Source organism: Papio anubis, chromosome 16 (assembly GCF_008728515.1).
Source record: "Papio anubis isolate 15944 chromosome 16, Panubis1.0, whole genome shotgun sequence".
Classification (NCBI taxonomy): Eukaryota; Metazoa; Chordata; class Mammalia; order Primates; family Cercopithecidae; genus Papio; species Papio anubis.
Genome location: NC_044991.1, coordinates 41,039,577 through 41,056,384, shown reverse-complemented (window position 1 = coordinate 41,056,384; position 16,808 = coordinate 41,039,577). Strand labels below are relative to the sequence as shown.

Sequence of the window (16,808 nt, the reverse complement as noted above, 5' to 3'; positions counted from 1 at the left end):
ATGGGCAGGAAATCTCAAGGGGGTGAACACTGGGAGGGGGGTATAAATCAAGGACATTACTCCAATAACCTACCACAGACGTATTCTTGAAAATGCTTCTATCCATATCACCAGACCAAAACTCTAGGGACTTTGAATCATGTAAGCATGTGCCAAAATAGATCTCAGCTATCTTCAAATCCTTCTTTGGACAACTTAAATTCAGAAAGATGACTTTTTTGGGCCCAAAGTAACATGACTAACTTGATACTACATTAATTATGAAGGTATTGGCAAGCATCTGGAATCACTGATACAGTAGTTCCACTTAATTTTTAGGATAGGAGAATTTATTTATAAGGGGAAAAATCTATTGGGACTAAAGAGTCTAGAAAATATTTTCAGAAAGAAAAGACAGAGCTCAGGTAGGCAGGTAAACAAGCAGATGTGATGAGGGAAAACCAGCTGAAGCTCAAGGTGTTATGTTTTTCTCATATTATTTATTTTCAGATTCATAAGGCAGTACTCCTCAAACTTCAATGTGCATATGAACTGCCTTTCCAGGGAGAGCTCTCCTACTGCAAAAGGTGTATACCCAGGAGACACTTAGCTCTCATCCATGTTGTTCCCAAAAATCATATAGAACTCATAGGGCATATTCTGAAGCCTGAATTCCTCCTCCTACAGTGCACCTTAGGGAGACTCCTTCCCTCGGTCCCAAGACACATCCTCCTGGAGTCAGTGTCTTCTTTTCATAACTGTAGCTATCCACTGCAGCAGAGAAGAGCTGAATTCTCACGTCTCCACTCCCTAGCCAGCCCAGGTCAAGGTCTTCAGGAAGCACCAATGCAAGGGTGAGGAAGTGAGACAGGAAAGGGGAGAAACACCTTAAAGTGTGTGTTTCCAAGGAAATTACCAGTGTGGGCAACTGGGGCTCAGGCTTGCTGAGCACCTCTGGGAAACTGTGGAGAACATGACTCAGTCATCGACCCAATGGGAAGAAAGTTGGATGTTCATCCACAAACTCCCTGTCAGAGACCGCTGGAGGGTGCTCGGGGAGGATTAGTTCTCCAGCACATCACTCTTCCTTAGGCACACAGCTAGTGAGTCAGAGGAAAGCCTCCAGGCAGAGACAGTCTCTCAGGGTTTCTAAAAGCAGATTCTAGCTTGTAGAGGCGAATGCAGAAGGAATATGGGCAAGGCTAGAGTCCTTCTGCCTTAACCAATCTTGGAGAACTAACTAGAAAGTCAGGACTAGCTTAAATGTGTAATGGTTTTGACTAAAACCAAGGCAAGTACATGCAAAGCAACACATTATTAAAACAAGCAAAATGTTAGGCATCAAACAGCCCTGTCGATTATTTCTGCTTTTCCCTCCTTCTGTGGACTGGTTGGGTTATGTTGTTGTTGTTATGCCAACCAATAATGTCTCAGCTACCTTAAATAAATTATTTGTTTTCAACATTATTCACCCAAGTTACTCAACAGGAAAGCAAAGATTTTTTTCCTTGTTTTCCATTAGGAAGCAATATTACTTAGATTTGGATTTCATTCTGTCCCTGTCGTCTCTCAAAACTGTGACCTTGGCCAAGTTATCCACGCTCCACTTCAGTTTCCTTATCTGTTAAAAGACAATAGCAATTATGACCACATAGGATTGCAGTGAAAGAAATATGTAAGCAGCCCACCCATGAAAGGCACACAAATGTTGTCCTCCTTCTTCTCCACACTCCAATACTCTCCTCACTGCTGAGGACTAAATTCAATTCTACTTAATTTATATTGAAGTTTTACTGTGTGTAGACTCTGTCTTGAATTACATAGCAAGTATAGAGCTAATAACCTTTTCTTTCTAATAGCTTTCAGTTTTGGGGAAAGACAGGCATATAAAGCTCTAACAAAATTAGGTAATGATAAGTACTTCTTTCAATGTGAAGAGCACCATGCTCTGATCCTACAGAGAGAAACAAATTAGCCTCTATTTTCTTGTAATTTACATAACAGTAGTTGATTCTGTAATTCACAATCAACTGCTAGAGTCTGAAAGATTCCCACCAACTGCCATCTTCAACAGAATTGTATTATACATGAAAAAACCTTTGACTAACCTCTAATTGATTCCGACATTCCAAGAACTATTAAAAAGAGTTGAAAATAATCTAGAAACTGCTGACTTGTATCAGGCATAGATTTATTCAGACAAAACAGAGAGACAGAAGGTTTGTGAACTGAGATTATTTTGTCAATTGGGCGTGACAAAGGAAGAAAAATAAAAATCATTGTTCATGCTTTGAAAATCTTCTCTCTTGTGAGGTACCTCTCGGTTATAGTAGAGGTGTTTAACCTATGTTATAGAAGAAAACCACCATTCTTTAAACACCTCTAAATGCCAGGTACTGTAACAGAGTCCTCATTCATCATTTTATTCAATCTTATCTACTCTTCAAAGACCACAAAAGAAACCTGTTGATCAAGCAAAGCTTATCATACTTACTGCACTAAGAGAGAACATTGCCTTAACGGAGAATGGTTTTAGGGCCTGAGATGGGTGATTTTGAAGTTGGTCTTGCAAGGCAGGGCACTTGTTGGGACTGGAAAAGTTTATTTACTTTGGGTTGGTAGGCACATGGAGGTAAGGGTCTTGAAGGGAGTATTGATGAGTAAGTCATCAATCTTGAAAAGTAAGCTGTTTCATTGGTGTTATGGGATAAACTGTACCCCTCTAAAATTTGTATGTTGAAGGCCCAACCCCCTTCCTCAGAATGAGACTGTATTTGGAGATAGGCCTTTAAGGGGGTAATTAAGGTTAAACAATGTCATGTGGGTGAACCCTAATCCAATATGACTTATGTCTTAGTTCATTTGTGCTGCTATAACAAAATACCATTGACTGAATGATTTATAAAGAACAGAAATTCATTTCTTAAGTTCTGGAGGCTGGTAAGTCTACGATCAAGGCCAGCAGTTATGGGGTCTGTGAGGAGTCCAGTCTCTCCTTCCAAGATGGCACCTTGTTGCTGCATCTTCCAGAGGGAAGGAACACTGTGTCCTCACATGGTAGAAGTGATGGAAGGACAAGAAAGGGGAACTCTCTCTGATGCTTCTTTTATAAGGGCATTAATTTATTCATGAAAGTGGCATCTTCATGACTTAATCACTTTCCAAAAGGCCCCAGTTTTTTGTTTTTGTTTTTGTTTTTGTTTTGAGACTGAGTTCGCTCTGTTGCCCAGGCTGGAGTTCAATGGCACGATCTCAGCTCACTACAACCTCCACCTCCCGGATTCAAGTGATTCTCCTGTCTCACCCTCCCAGAGTAGCTGGGATTACAGGCATGCACCACCACACCTGCCTAATTTTTGTATTATTAGTAGAGATGGGGTTTCACCATGTTGGCCAGGCTGGTGTCAGACTCCTGACCTTAGGTGATCCGCCCACCTTGGCCTCCCAAAATGCTGGGATTACAGGCATGAGCCACCACACGTGGCCAAGGCCCCACTTCTTAATACCACCATAATGGGAATTAAGTTACAACACATGAATTCTGAGGGACATTCAGACCATAGCAAATAGTGTCCTTATAAGAGGAGTAGATTAGGACAAAGACACACACAGAGGGATGACCATGTGAGGAAACAAAGGGAGAAGACAGCCATCTGCAAGCCAAGGAGAACCAAGGAGAGGGGCCCCAGAGGAAACAAAACATGCCAACACCTTGATCTCAGACTTCCAGCCTCCAGAACTGTGGGCAAATAAATTTTTGTTATTTATAGCCACCTGTTCTCACAGCCCTAGCAAACTAATATAATTGGTTCACAGTCATCTTTTTTAGAAGCAGGTACTTCCAGGAACAGGAGATTAAGTAACATGCCCAAGATTACAAAGCTATTCATGTGGAGCCAGGGTTCTAACTTCAGTCTACTGAACTGCAAAACCAAGTTCTGCATATTTTAAACTTTCCTCTGAAGCAGAAACAAATTATAAATAGGGACTAAACAGAAAGTAACTAAAGCTTTGTTATATCTTTCTTCAATCGCTCAGTTTTCCATGGGCAGCACAGGGCACTCGTTGCTGTTTCTTTTCTACAGCCTCCAGCCTAGGACAGCATTTTTAGTTTATAAGGTATAAAGGCCAGCTAGTGTTTTATCCAGTGAACTGACACTCTTGTGTCCCAGCCACTGTCCTCAGGCCTGACTATTTCTGGGAGCAGAGATTCGGTGATTTCCAACTGCCAATACCTGCAACTCTTCATCTTAGACAGTTCCCATTTGGCCCTTGTTCAGGGCAGATTGGAAGTTCTGGGTAGTGAATGCTCCCCAGCAGAGAAGCCCTCAACCAATGATTGATGGGAGTTGGTAGACAAATACCCCAGTTCCCTCCTCCCTCACATGGGATGACTGAGGCATGTTCTGTACTATTCCCAGAATTCCCCAATGGGATTGACCCCTAGCTGTGGACAGTAGTAACAAGCCTGATAACACACCTTGTATTGGCTGCCTTTTCTCCGCATTGGTGGTTTTTGGGATTGCCTCCTAGATAAACTATACTCAAGTCCTTGTCTTAGGGTCTTCTGGAGAAACGCAAATGACACCAGGCTATAACCACTGGCTCCAATCTGACAGTCACCTCCCATCTCCAAAACCTCTGTATGGATCTCTAAGTTTCTTAGGCAAAAGACCACTTTCTTTAACGTGAAAGACCACTTTCTTTAACGTGACCTGGAAGAGCTGGCATGATCTGGCACCTACCTACCTATTCTTATCAGGGTTCTTAGGTTTAACAACAGAAGTAGAATCTGGGTAACTAATGCAGAAAATGCATTTATTAGAAGGGCATCGCTCACAGAATCATATTAGGAAGATGGGAACCAGGCTGATTTAGAGATGAGTAGCCAAGGCCCTACCATAAGAACTATTGACTTAGGACACTCCTGCAGACCCTAGCCCACCTTGGTCCTGATCACCCTCTTCCTGCTGCCAGATTCCAGCACCCAGATATTCCTCCTACTGCTGAATGTTCAGCTACCAGTAGCCCCCTTGGGAGTCTCTAACCAGCATGTACCTTCCTGGCCCTCCTGAAAGAATTACAGCCTGAGAAGGAGCTGTGGGCCTGATGTGCTTAAAAAGCATGCTCCCACAGTGCATGGAGAAGGGTCTCTTCCCCTACTTCAGCATCTGCAGAAGAAAATGGGGATGTCCCAAATAATCAGGGTGCTCAAATATTGGGATGCCAGAGGACAGACCCCCTACCGCCTCACAGCGCCCTCCTCATCCTGAAGTCTGGCTCTACCGGGCTTTGTGCAGTGTTACAAAGTCACCATGCTTCTTCCTGCTGCACAGTGTGCGTAGAAGGCTCCCCTCTTCTGAACAGTCAACTCCCCTTGGCTGCAGAATTCAGGTCAGCCTTCCTCAAGGAAGATTTCCTGAGACCACAAACAGGTCAGATCCCCCACAAATGCATGCACAACAGCTTTCCTTTGAGAAATTCATCTCCCTTGTAATTGCATGTCAGTCGCCTCCCTCCCAAGAAATCAGCTCCCTGTGGGTCCAGGCTGTCTCCACTTTTACTCATCCCATGTGGTCAGCACCAAGCAGAAGGCCCAGCACATATTACATAGCAACTAAATAGCTGTTGAAGAGATGAATAAGTGAATGAACATATTTATAAACTGCTCAATTTTGATTTTTCACAAATCACTACACAGTTTGTAAATAGCAAAAGACATTGTCATTTTGGCTCAGAGGTGAGGCAGCTCATATTTTCAACGAGAAAGACGTTCTCTCATGACAGACACTAAAATAACCCAGTGGGGCATGCAATCACCTTGATTACATGTTCCCAAAGAAATACTTTTTTAATACCAAATATTTTTCAAAGTTTTTATACAGCCTTCCATCTACTCAATGGTAGGTCATATCTCAATTAACTATTGCTACATAACAAGTGTAACAAGTGTCTCCAAAGCTCAGAGGTTAAAAACAACAATCATTGATTATTGTCCATTCATCTAGAGATGGGCTGGGGTGAACTGTTCTAGATGAGGCTCAGCAGAAAGTGACTCTGCTCCACATGCCTCTCATCTTTCTCAACTACTAGTGGGCTATCCCAGGCATGTTCTTCTCAAGCCACCAGTGGGCCATCCCACACATATTCTTCTCAAGCCACCAGTGGGCTAGCCCAGGTATGTTCTTCTCAAGCCACCAGGGGCCTGGCCCAGGCATGTTCTTCTCAGGCCACCAGTGGCATAGCCCAGGCATATTCCTGTCACTGCAATGACAGAAGCAAAAAAGGTCAAGTGGAATCACAGGAGTACTCTTAAGGCCTAGGCTTAGTCATGGCCCACTGTCACTTCTGCCTCCATGCCATTGGCCAACACAACTCAACATGCTCAAGTCCAAAGTCAAGAATAGGTTAGTACCTCCACCCACAGTGGGTACAGGGAAGGATGAGCCAACAAGCAATCTACCTCAATATTAGAGGTCAGGTAAATGATAAGAAGCATTTAGAAAAGCAAATGACCAAATGGCAATCAAGTCCTCCATCAGCATGTATGTTTGTATGCCTTTGAAAAGCTGTCAGAGACAGTACTCCTCAAAACTGTCAAAGTAATCAAAAGCAAAAAAAGTCTGAAAATTGTCACAGCCAAGAAGAACCTAAGGAAATATGATGAATAAAAGTAATATGGAATCCTAGACGAGATTATAGGTCAGAAATAAGACATTAGTTAAAAACTAATTAAATCTGAATAACATGTGGGCTTTAATAATAATATATCAACGTCGGGCCATTAGTTGTGAGAAACGTACCATGCTAATGGCAGATGTTAATAACAGGGGAAATTGGGTAAGGAGTATATGGCCACTCTGTACTTTCAACTTTTTTATAAATCTGAAACTATTCCAAAACAAAAATAAAATTATTTTAACAAACACAGCAGTCAGAGATGGAATGTGGTTATGACAGCAAGAATTATTGCTTGTCTAGACTCAACAAGTTCTTAACCTTATTACAGTCTTACAAATGATGGATTTGTTATCCAGGGAAGAGAAAGCCCTTTTCTGCAACTCTGAGACCAAAGATTTATTTGTACCCACCTGAGACATGTGCTCAGAGAGAGATTGGAGGTGCATGGAGAGGGCTCCTGTCAGAATCTCCAGTCCGGGGGAGGCCAGCTGCCTGGGATGTGGGGCTGCCTGTCCTCAGTCCCTATGCGGCCTCCCTTTGGGCTCCTTCCAGCCTCACTCCGCTGTGATCTTACTCCTCTCAGCACAGCTGTCCTCTTCCCATCCTTCCCCTTCTTCTGTCTCCTCATCTGTGTAAAAAGACTAGATGAATTCTAAACCCAACTCCAAACTTCCATACTTTTGCGGTAGCGCAATGTAAATAGGCTAAAAGTCCACAGCTACAAGATCATTTATTTTTCAAAATCGAAGTCACAGCTCCTTTCAAAGAAAGCACTGTTGACCTCAAGGAAAGTATCCTGAGACCACAAACAGGTCAGACGCCCCACAAATGCATGCACAACAACTTTCCTTTTGAGAAATCCATCTCCCTTGTAACTGCTGTGTCAATCACATTCCTCCCAAGAAGTCAGCTCTCTGTGGGTCGGTCTGTGTCAACTCTGGCTCACCCCTGAGTCCTCAGGACACAGGACATAAGCAGATGCATTTTGCGAGGGCGCCCAGCCTAACTGTAAGTCTCCTGAAGGCAGGGGCCAACATGAATACATCCTGTATCCTCCAAAGATTTAGCAAAATGCTAGGTCGTGTGCCCCACGCCGACCCCTACCCGTAAAAGCCAAGGAAGGAAGACGCTCTCCGCCGCTTCCCCTCTCCTCCCTGGGGCAGAGCGGCGCCCGGACCTGCTCGCTGCCATGGCAACGCGGCCCTCCCTCCCATAGACCGCGCTCCACGAAGTCGCGTAGCAGCTGCTACCGCTGTGTCTCCGCCAGTGCCATTTCTGCTTCCTCGAATTTTAAATTGGCCAGGATAATACAACAAATTAAGGTATTTGCTGGTTTCCATTAACATTTTTTGGTAAATCACTTTTTCCCTATTAATGCATGGGAAAGAGATTGCCAGCAAACGTACCATTAATTTCACTGAGAAAAAGCTTTAAATGCTCAGTCATGTTTTTTCTAATACAATTCAGTGCTTCCAAATTTATTTACTGCTGCCTCAAAAAACGCAAGTAAATCATGCTTTTATACACGCACGCGATGCCCATATTGAGAAGACATTTGCTAAGCGGCTGTGTTTGTTGAATCCTGAGCCTGCCTCTGCACCTAGAACAATCCCACTGAAATGAAATGAATGCTTGCAAAGATTTCTTACTTCCTCCTTTAAAGAGTGGTAGGAAAATGAACAAAGAGGATAAAAGGAAACAAGCTCATCATGCATTCACCAAAGTTAAATTTCCAAACAGTAATTACAAAGCATTTTTAAATTTAAGCTTCACTAAAGATTTGGAAATATATTGGGTTTTTTCTCTGACTTCTCCCAGAAAAGTTTTTGGGATTTGGGAATTTTATGTGTACGTTTTCCACAATGGAGTTTCCTTCCCACTGATATGTGTGTGTGTATTTTAATATATATATAATTATATGTTACACATATCATATGTAATATGTGTAACACATTATACATAATTTATATATTGTAGAATTACATATAATTATAGAATTACATACAATTTTATATATATTAAAATACATAGACAAGCATAATTTAGTACATGTTTATTAGCAGTGGGGATATTTGTAATGCAGATAATTACTTGCAGCTTTAAATGTCAGTTTAACTGATACACTATATGTTTGGTGAGAAAGGGTGCTGTGTATGGTAAACGGAAGAGGAGAGGAAGAGGCAAGTTCAAAGCTGAAAAGGGTTTTCGAGATTATCTTCCAACCTAATGCCCTATTTTACTGGCCTAGAAGATGATGTCTAGAGGAAAAACTGACTTGGCTAACAACACACAGTCAACTTGTGGCTGAGCTGTGAGTTAAATGATGAAACTGAAGCAAAATCACTTGGATTTCTGCATGGGAGTTGTCGACAGTCATGAAATTACACTCAAAGACTCCAGTGCATTCAACTAAATGTCAATTAGTATCTAAACTTTGCCAGAACACAGCAAACGCAGAGCTAAGACATCCTGTGGGTGATCCTCCCTTCCCGCAGCCTGGCCTGATGAATTAGAGTTCTTTGGTTTCCAGAACACGGTTGCTATTTTCTTCTCCAGCTCCATTAGCAGGTTGGGAATGGCACACAGGCTTTTTAATTTAAAAAAATAATAATTAAAATACTAAACACAGTGTTGACTAAAAACAAATCATTTTTCTTCCTTAATCACTTAGGCTTAGTAATTTATCTTTGTATTTGGCAAAACTTCAAAAGGAGTAAATCAATGTTAAATTCAAAATTTAATAACTCAAGGGTTTTTGGAGAAAAAGAAACCTAGCAGTGCATCACAAAAAGGCTGGAGCCAGAATCAGGCTGGGCTGTTTTACAAGTTGCTGTGTTCTACCACTAAAAAGAGGGTTATCATAAACATTGTTAGTTATATATGAGCTAACCCCAAAGCATCTTAATTTCCTTACAAGTCACCTTTTATTTTTAAGCTTATAAAAATGTCCCCAATTATTCAGAAGCAAGATCATTTTCTATAGAGTTCTACCGTTATAAACAAACACACTCTGTTTTATTACTGCAAACCCTACGTGTTTCTCCATATGCTTTGTCTAATATTTAAATTGAAAGACTTACTACACATATTGAAGTGCATATAATGTTCCAAAATAGACGATTACCAAGTTTAAAAACTTCTCTCTTTCAGCTAACACGTGCATATCTTTAACAATTGACAAATTACATGTGCAGGATTGTTACACAAAATGAAAATTTTAAAAAACATTGACCAAGCGAAGCATGTTTGCATGTATTAACTCATGTGTTTTGATCTTGTCCTATATTCCTAAAACTCACAGAAGATAATCTGTTATGCAAATATATGGTCAGCATAGAAAATTCAAGAAGTATATGAAGGAAAAAAAGAAATCTGTCTCCATATCGAGCACCTCTTTCAGCTCCACACCCTGGAGGTGATCATTATTATCATTAGGTTGGTATCTATCTTTTTATAACAGTGCTGGCCAATAGAAATGTAATGTGAGCCACAACTATGTACATAATATTAAGTAGCCACATTTCTATAATAAAAGCAAAGGAAATGAGAGAAATTAATTTAATAATATATTTATGTAATATAGTATATCCAAAATATTATCATTTCAACATGTAATCAGTATAAAATTATAATAAGATATTTTACATTGTTTTCTTGTACTAAGTCTTCAAACACCAGTGTGTGTTTTATACTTAGAGCACAAATCAATTCACACTGCCAAGTTTCAAGTACTCAGTAACCATACAGGGCAGTGACTACTTATGGGACAATACAGCTCTAGACCTTCCTTTCTACATGAGTGAGAGACTGTGAGATAGTGTATCAGCTAAGAATTCTTGGCTGGGTGCGGTGGCTCACACCTGTAATCCCAGCACTTTGGGAGGCCAAGGCGGGTGGATCACAGGGTCAGAAGTTCCAGACCAGCCTGACCAATATGGTGAAACCCTGTCTCTACTAAAAATAAAAAAATTAGTCGGGCATGGCGGCACGTGTCTTTAATCCCAGCTACTCAGGAGGCTTAGGCAGGACAATTGCTTGAACCAGAGAGGCAGAGGTTGCAGAACCAGGGAGGCGGAGGTTGCAGTGAGCCGAGATCGCACCACTGCACTCCAGGCTGGGCGACAGAGTGAGACTCCATCTCAAAAAAATAAATAAATAAAATAACATAAAGAATTTTTTTGCTGCCAAGAACAGAAGTAATAATGACTTAAATAATAAAGGTTTCAATCAGCCTGTGCAACAGGAAGTCTACAGGTGGCCAGGTCTGAGGCTGGACCAGCAGCTAACAATCCAGGCCTCACGTTGCTCTCTGCAATTGTCTCAACCATCCCCTGTGGTTGTAAGATGGTTACTGCAGGTCCAGAGAGCACATCTTCCTACTCCAGTTTCCAAAGACAGGAAGCACAAGCATAGCTGAGAAAATGAGAAAGAGCTCTTTCTTCATTCATGAAGGGGAAAAAATCTTTGTCAGATGCCCCCTTTATAGCTTTTGCTCAGAACAGATCACATAGCCTTCCCAAGTCACAAGAGAAGCTGGGTAAGCAGGTGTCTGGCTCTTTTAGTCTCCACAGTGAGAAGCAGTCATAGGAGAAGGGGATTGAGAATGGTTAAAAGGTAGGCACCCAAAGAACTGACATGGATAGATCTAAAAGTAGCATTCCTGACTCAAACAGCATTCCTACTTCAGAGTTGGATGGACTCTTCCAACACACTCCATGTGGGCTGTGCTGATCACACTTCCTTCAAAAAATATGTAAAAGAATGTTTCAGCACATCTGCAGCACGTTGGACATTATTAGATTCTCAAATAACCCCGTACAGTTTACACTTTCATGAGTATCACCTTCATTTTACCCAGAAGTTACATAACTTTCTGAGGTCACAGCCAAGAAGACCCTGAGTCACGAACCATCTATTAAACCCGGGCCTTTTGTCTACAAACTCACTGCTTTTTCCATTCTCAGCTGCAATCCACCTGACAAGTAAAGAATACTTCATGAAAATTGAAAGTATAATTAAATAATCTCAAGTTGAATTTTATGACAAGTTTGAAAACCCAATGTAAGTCCCTTCCCAGGGTAAGCTGTAGTATTTATAAAAATCCAAACACCTGGTCTGTGACTGACCACCAGAAAAATACTTCTTGGGGCACTTAATGATCTCTCTCCTGTGAACCACTCAGAATTGCTTTTATTCTTGAAGAGAAGGTAAAAATAACGACAGCAATGCTGGTTCATAATCTTCAAAGTATTTTTATGCCTATCATCTCATGTGATTAAAAAAAAAAAACCTCTGAGGTTGGCAGAAGTGTGCAAACTTATTTGATAAATGGTAACTAAGACGCTGAAAAGTAAAGTAATTGGGTCAAAATCAAACCTGTAGGCTAGAACCCTGGTCTTGGATGCTAGGAACTATGAGAAAGATGGATATCAGAAGTCATCAGAGGCTCTTCTATTATCAAACTTTCTCAGTGGTCTAGGCACTGGTTATAATAATAATTATAGCTCACACTTACAGAGCATGTATTACATGCTAAGCACTGTTCTGAGCCCTTTACATTTGTTAATTTATTTAATTTCATGAGAATCCTATAAAATTGTGCATCAGTGCTATGTCTTCATAACAAACTAACAAAATTTGCAGGTGTTCACAGCAATAGATAGTTACTTCTCATTAATGTCTACTAAATGACTTGGTTGAGGTTCGGCTGATGTAGGATGGACTCAGCTTGGGATGGCTTTGAGCCCAAGGGCTGGGTTCAAGTTTACTTCTGATTAATATAAATAATATCTTGCTTGTAAATTTCACACTCAATGGACCTCACACACAAATACTATTTTCTTAATCCTCCTGAGTGGGAGTTGGAGTGTCTTGGTGGAAATGGGAGGGCTCTGACGAGTAGAGAAATGTCCCTTTAGCCGCCTCTATCAAAAAGCCAAGTGGAGTTGAAAATAGGGCATTGGATTTGATAAGAAAGAGGTCACCGATGAAGCTGTCACCTGACATCTGGGAGGAACACCATCAGGCACAGGTTTCTCTAGGGCAATAGTTCTCAAATTGTGTCCCCTGAACCAGCAGCACCAGTGTCACTTGGGAATTGGTTAGGATTTTCTAAGACCCCTCTCCAGACTTACTGAATCACAAACTCTGAGAGTGGGGCCCAGCAATTTTTGTTTTAATAAGCTTTCCAGAGGATTCTGATGCTGCTTCTAAATGTGAGCACCACTGCTCTAGAAGGATACTGAGAAACTGAGCGTGCGCAGCATTCACCATTGCTGACCTGCTAGAAGGTTGATGGTTTTCACCGTAGCATTCGTAATCTTGGTTGTATGCACCCTGCCTTTATTTTACTATATATGCAATATAGTCTTTGAAGTCCCTGTCCTACCAAGAGAGTCCTACCTTATTTGGGGTTTTGGCTGCTCTAAAAATGAAAAGTTTTGAAAAGCACACAAGTCACCCTAGATTGAATCCTGGGTTGTTTTTTGGCAGGGGCATAAAGAATATCACTGGGACAATTGATCAAATTTGAATAAGGTATAGATTAGAGAATAGTATTGTATCAATGTTAATTTCCCAATATTCACAACTGAACTGTGGCTATGTAAGAGAAGGTGACTGTTTCTAAGAAACACATAGTGAAGTTTTTTAACTTCAGGGAGCACACTGTTTGCAACTTTCAAACAGTTCAGAAAAAAAATGATTTTGCCTGTGTCGTATATGTAGAAAAAGAATGATAAAGCAAATATGGTAAAATGTTATATTTAGAAAACTTAAATGAAGAGTGTGTAGGAATTCTAAGTACTCTTTTCCCAATTTTTGTATTATTTCCAAATTAAAAGTTTACAAAGAAAAAGCAAGTAGATCCACCATGACTTGTGCTCCAAATGTACACAACTGACTGCAGAATCTCATGTTTCATGCTCTGTCCTGTTTTGGAGCATAACTTTCCTCCCTCCAAAGGAAACAAGAGACACCTGTGGAAATGCTGATGGAGCGAGGGTGGTCACCAGGCATGGAGCAGCACAGGAACACAAGCTTCTTGAGGCCTCCCAACCCGATGATATTCCCAGCTGGAAATGTCCCCCTTCCTTCAGAATTTCTCTGACATGATTGTCTGTCCTGGGATACTATTGCCCATTTGTCAGTACTAAGAAGTAGTTTAAGAGAGCAGCCTCTGGAACCACTTCATGTATTTATGGCTTCAGCCAGCCAGGATTCAAATTCTGCCTCATCTACTTTCTACCTGTGTGACCTCAGGCAAGCCCCTGTGTCCTCATCTGTAAAATGGGGATGATAATACTAACAAGGATTAAATAAGTGTAAAGGTCTCAGAACCATGCTAGCATATGGAAGTTATTCAGTAAGTCTTCACTGTGCTATTATTTCCATACATTTCTTCCAAGTCTATATATATATATATATATATATATATATATATATATGGCTTCAAATCTAGATAGTTGTGTATTCATACTATGTTCACAACATGTTCAATTCATCTGGCCCATTCTCTCACTTCACACCTGAAGAAACAGAGACCCAGAAAGGTTAAGTAACTTGCCCAAGTAACACAGCTTGTCAGTGTTACTTACCGGCTCAAGTCACTTGTGCCTGGAGTCATTTTTCCCAGCATACTCTCCAGGTTGGGGATATAAAAGAGCAGTGGTGTGGGCACTCTGATTTTCCAGAGAAGATCTTTATATAGAAAACAGCTTTGCCTGGAGGGAGCCAGAAACCTCCTGATGTAGGAATAACATCTCTCACTAGAGTAATCAGAGTCACTGGAATGAGAAATTGCTGGGTTCCACAGGCACACTGAATTGTAATTTATTTTTCAAATGTGTGGTAAGTTGAGGACACTGGAAATGAACATGGTACAATGAGAATCAGAAAACAGCGGGGGTATGCCATATAATTCCCACAAGCCGCATTCTCTGCATCCACAAAGTGCAGTGAGCGGTGCTTCTCTCTCAGTGTGGTGACAGCAGTCAGTCCACATTCTTACAGGGTGAGTGGGCAATGGGTCCAGGGCCATGGATGGCCAAAAAATGTTCTCTGCTTCAAAAAATGTGATGGCTGACTTTGAGGCAGAGAAACTGGTGGTAAAGTTGAGGCTGGGGAGGGCCAATAGGAAGGGGCCATGAGGGGTGGAGAACAACACCTGGAAGAAAATGTTCCTGCTCTGAGAGAAGTAGAGGACCTGGAACCATGGGACCAGTACTTCTCACCCACACATCTATTGTATGGGATGGAGATCTGCACCACCAGCTGGATCTTCAAGCAAGAACATAAAACAGTGATATTTCATTTCTAATTACACATTCTCTCAGGCCTGCTGGGTTTCCCCTACAATTAACTGGCTCTTTACAAAGGCATTATCGTATACAGCCAAAGGCCTTGGTTTCAGACTGAGGCAAATCTGGTGTAAAACTGGCAACCTGGAAATTGTGTGACTTTGGGCAAGTTACTCAGAGTTTATCAAGCTCAATTTCCTCACTCATAGAATGGTAGACAATTGTTCAGTTACTATTGCTGTGTAGCAAATTACCCCAGAGCCTAGAGAAGAAAGGAAACCACAGTTTTTTGGCTCACTATTTTGTGATTCAAGAATTTGGGAAGGGCTCACGGTTCCCACATGGGATGCCATATACTTGCAGTCATATGGCAGCAGAGGTTGGGGGGGCGTTGTCTGAAGACTCAACAGGGCTGGATGTCCAGGATGTCCCATCACATGGCTACAGGCTGGGAGCCCAGCTGAGGACCAACCAGAGGACCAAAACTCAGCTTCTCCAGGACCATAGTCTCAGGGGGCTCAGACTTCCTTATATGGTAACTGGCTTTCCCTAGGTCAAAATGCAAGATGTCCTTTTCTTATGTATTCTTGGAAGTCAGACAGCATCATAGCATCACTTCATGTCTGTGTGTGTGTGTGTGTGTGGTGTGTGTGTGTTCCTTGTCTAGTTTTTATTTGCTTGTGGGCTCTTTTATTTATTTCAATAGGTTTTGGGGAAACAGGTGGTGTTTGTTTACATGAAGAAGTTCTTTAATGGTGATTTCTGAGATTTGGTGCACCCATCACCCAAGCATTGTACACCATCCCCAATGTGTAGTCTTTTATCCCTTGCCCCCTTCTACCTTCCCCCTAAGTCCCCCAAAGTCTATTGTATCATTTTTACACCTTTGCGTCCTCATAGCTTAGCTCCCACTTATAAGTGAGAACATACGATGTTTGATGTTCCATTCCTGAGTTACTTTACTTAGAATAATGGTCTCCAGTCCCATCCGAGTTGCTGCAAATGCCATTATTTTGTTCCTTTTTCTGGCTGAGTGGTAGTCCATGGTGTGTGTCTGTGTGTCTGTGTGTGTGTGTATCACATTTTCTTTATCCACACATTGATCGATAGGCATTTGGGCTGGTTGCATATTTTTGCAATTTGGAATTGTGCTGCTCATCCCAGCATCACTTATTTCACAATAAATCAGTGGTTGAATCAGTCACATGCTCATCCAGGTCAAAGAGAGGAACACAGGTTCTACCTTTTGACGAGAAGAATAGCAAAGAACTCACAGACATGTTTTAACACTGTCACAATTATAATACCACATTATGGTATTGTTGAAAGAATTAGATACATAATCATTGTAAAGTATTTTGCATTTGGTGCTATTGTTGAGATTTTTGTATTTGCATATAGGAGGGAAACAGGTTGCTGCCTCTGAGCTGGAGAGATGCAGGTTTTAAAAACAAACACAGGTATATGCCATCCTTTCTTTAAGCCTCAGATTTATAAAAACCTAGTCACTTGAACCCAGGCTAGCAACTAGTTGAATGCCATTGATTGCTTAGAGGAATTAACCAAACACCTTCTCTGGGTCCCTAAGATGCATTGATCTCCTGCTTTTCTCCCCAGCACTGTGCGAATGTCACTGAATGGTGGGAGGCTGTTTAAATGGGCAGAGATATTGATTTTCTTTTCTACCTTTTTGAAATCTCTTTGCTTACCAGGTGCTGAGCAAACATCAGGCAAATGGCAGTCCACATAGAAATAGATGATGCGAGGAGCAACAATGGCAGTTATGGCTTCTGAATGTGAAGCTAGTTAAGCAGCAGGTGCCCCCACTACACACTCTGGCTTTAGATGCAG

The 16,808-nt window shown here is 41.5% G+C and overlaps 1 protein-coding gene and 1 long non-coding RNA gene across 2 annotated transcripts in view; one reads left to right on the top strand and one right to left on the bottom strand.

Annotated features, from left to right (window-relative positions):
* The window catches only part of PCSK2 (proprotein convertase subtilisin/kexin type 2), a 260,345-nt gene that overhangs the window by 91,150 nt on the left and 152,387 nt on the right, over positions 1-16,808 (top strand). The window lies entirely within an intron of this gene.
* LOC116270784 lies at positions 1,519-7,841 on the bottom strand. Its single transcript, XR_004179005.1, has 3 exons — positions 7,765-7,841; positions 7,071-7,288; positions 1,519-1,600 (listed from the first exon to the last, which is right to left on the bottom strand). It is a non-coding gene; the product is annotated as an uncharacterized LOC116270784 (long non-coding RNA).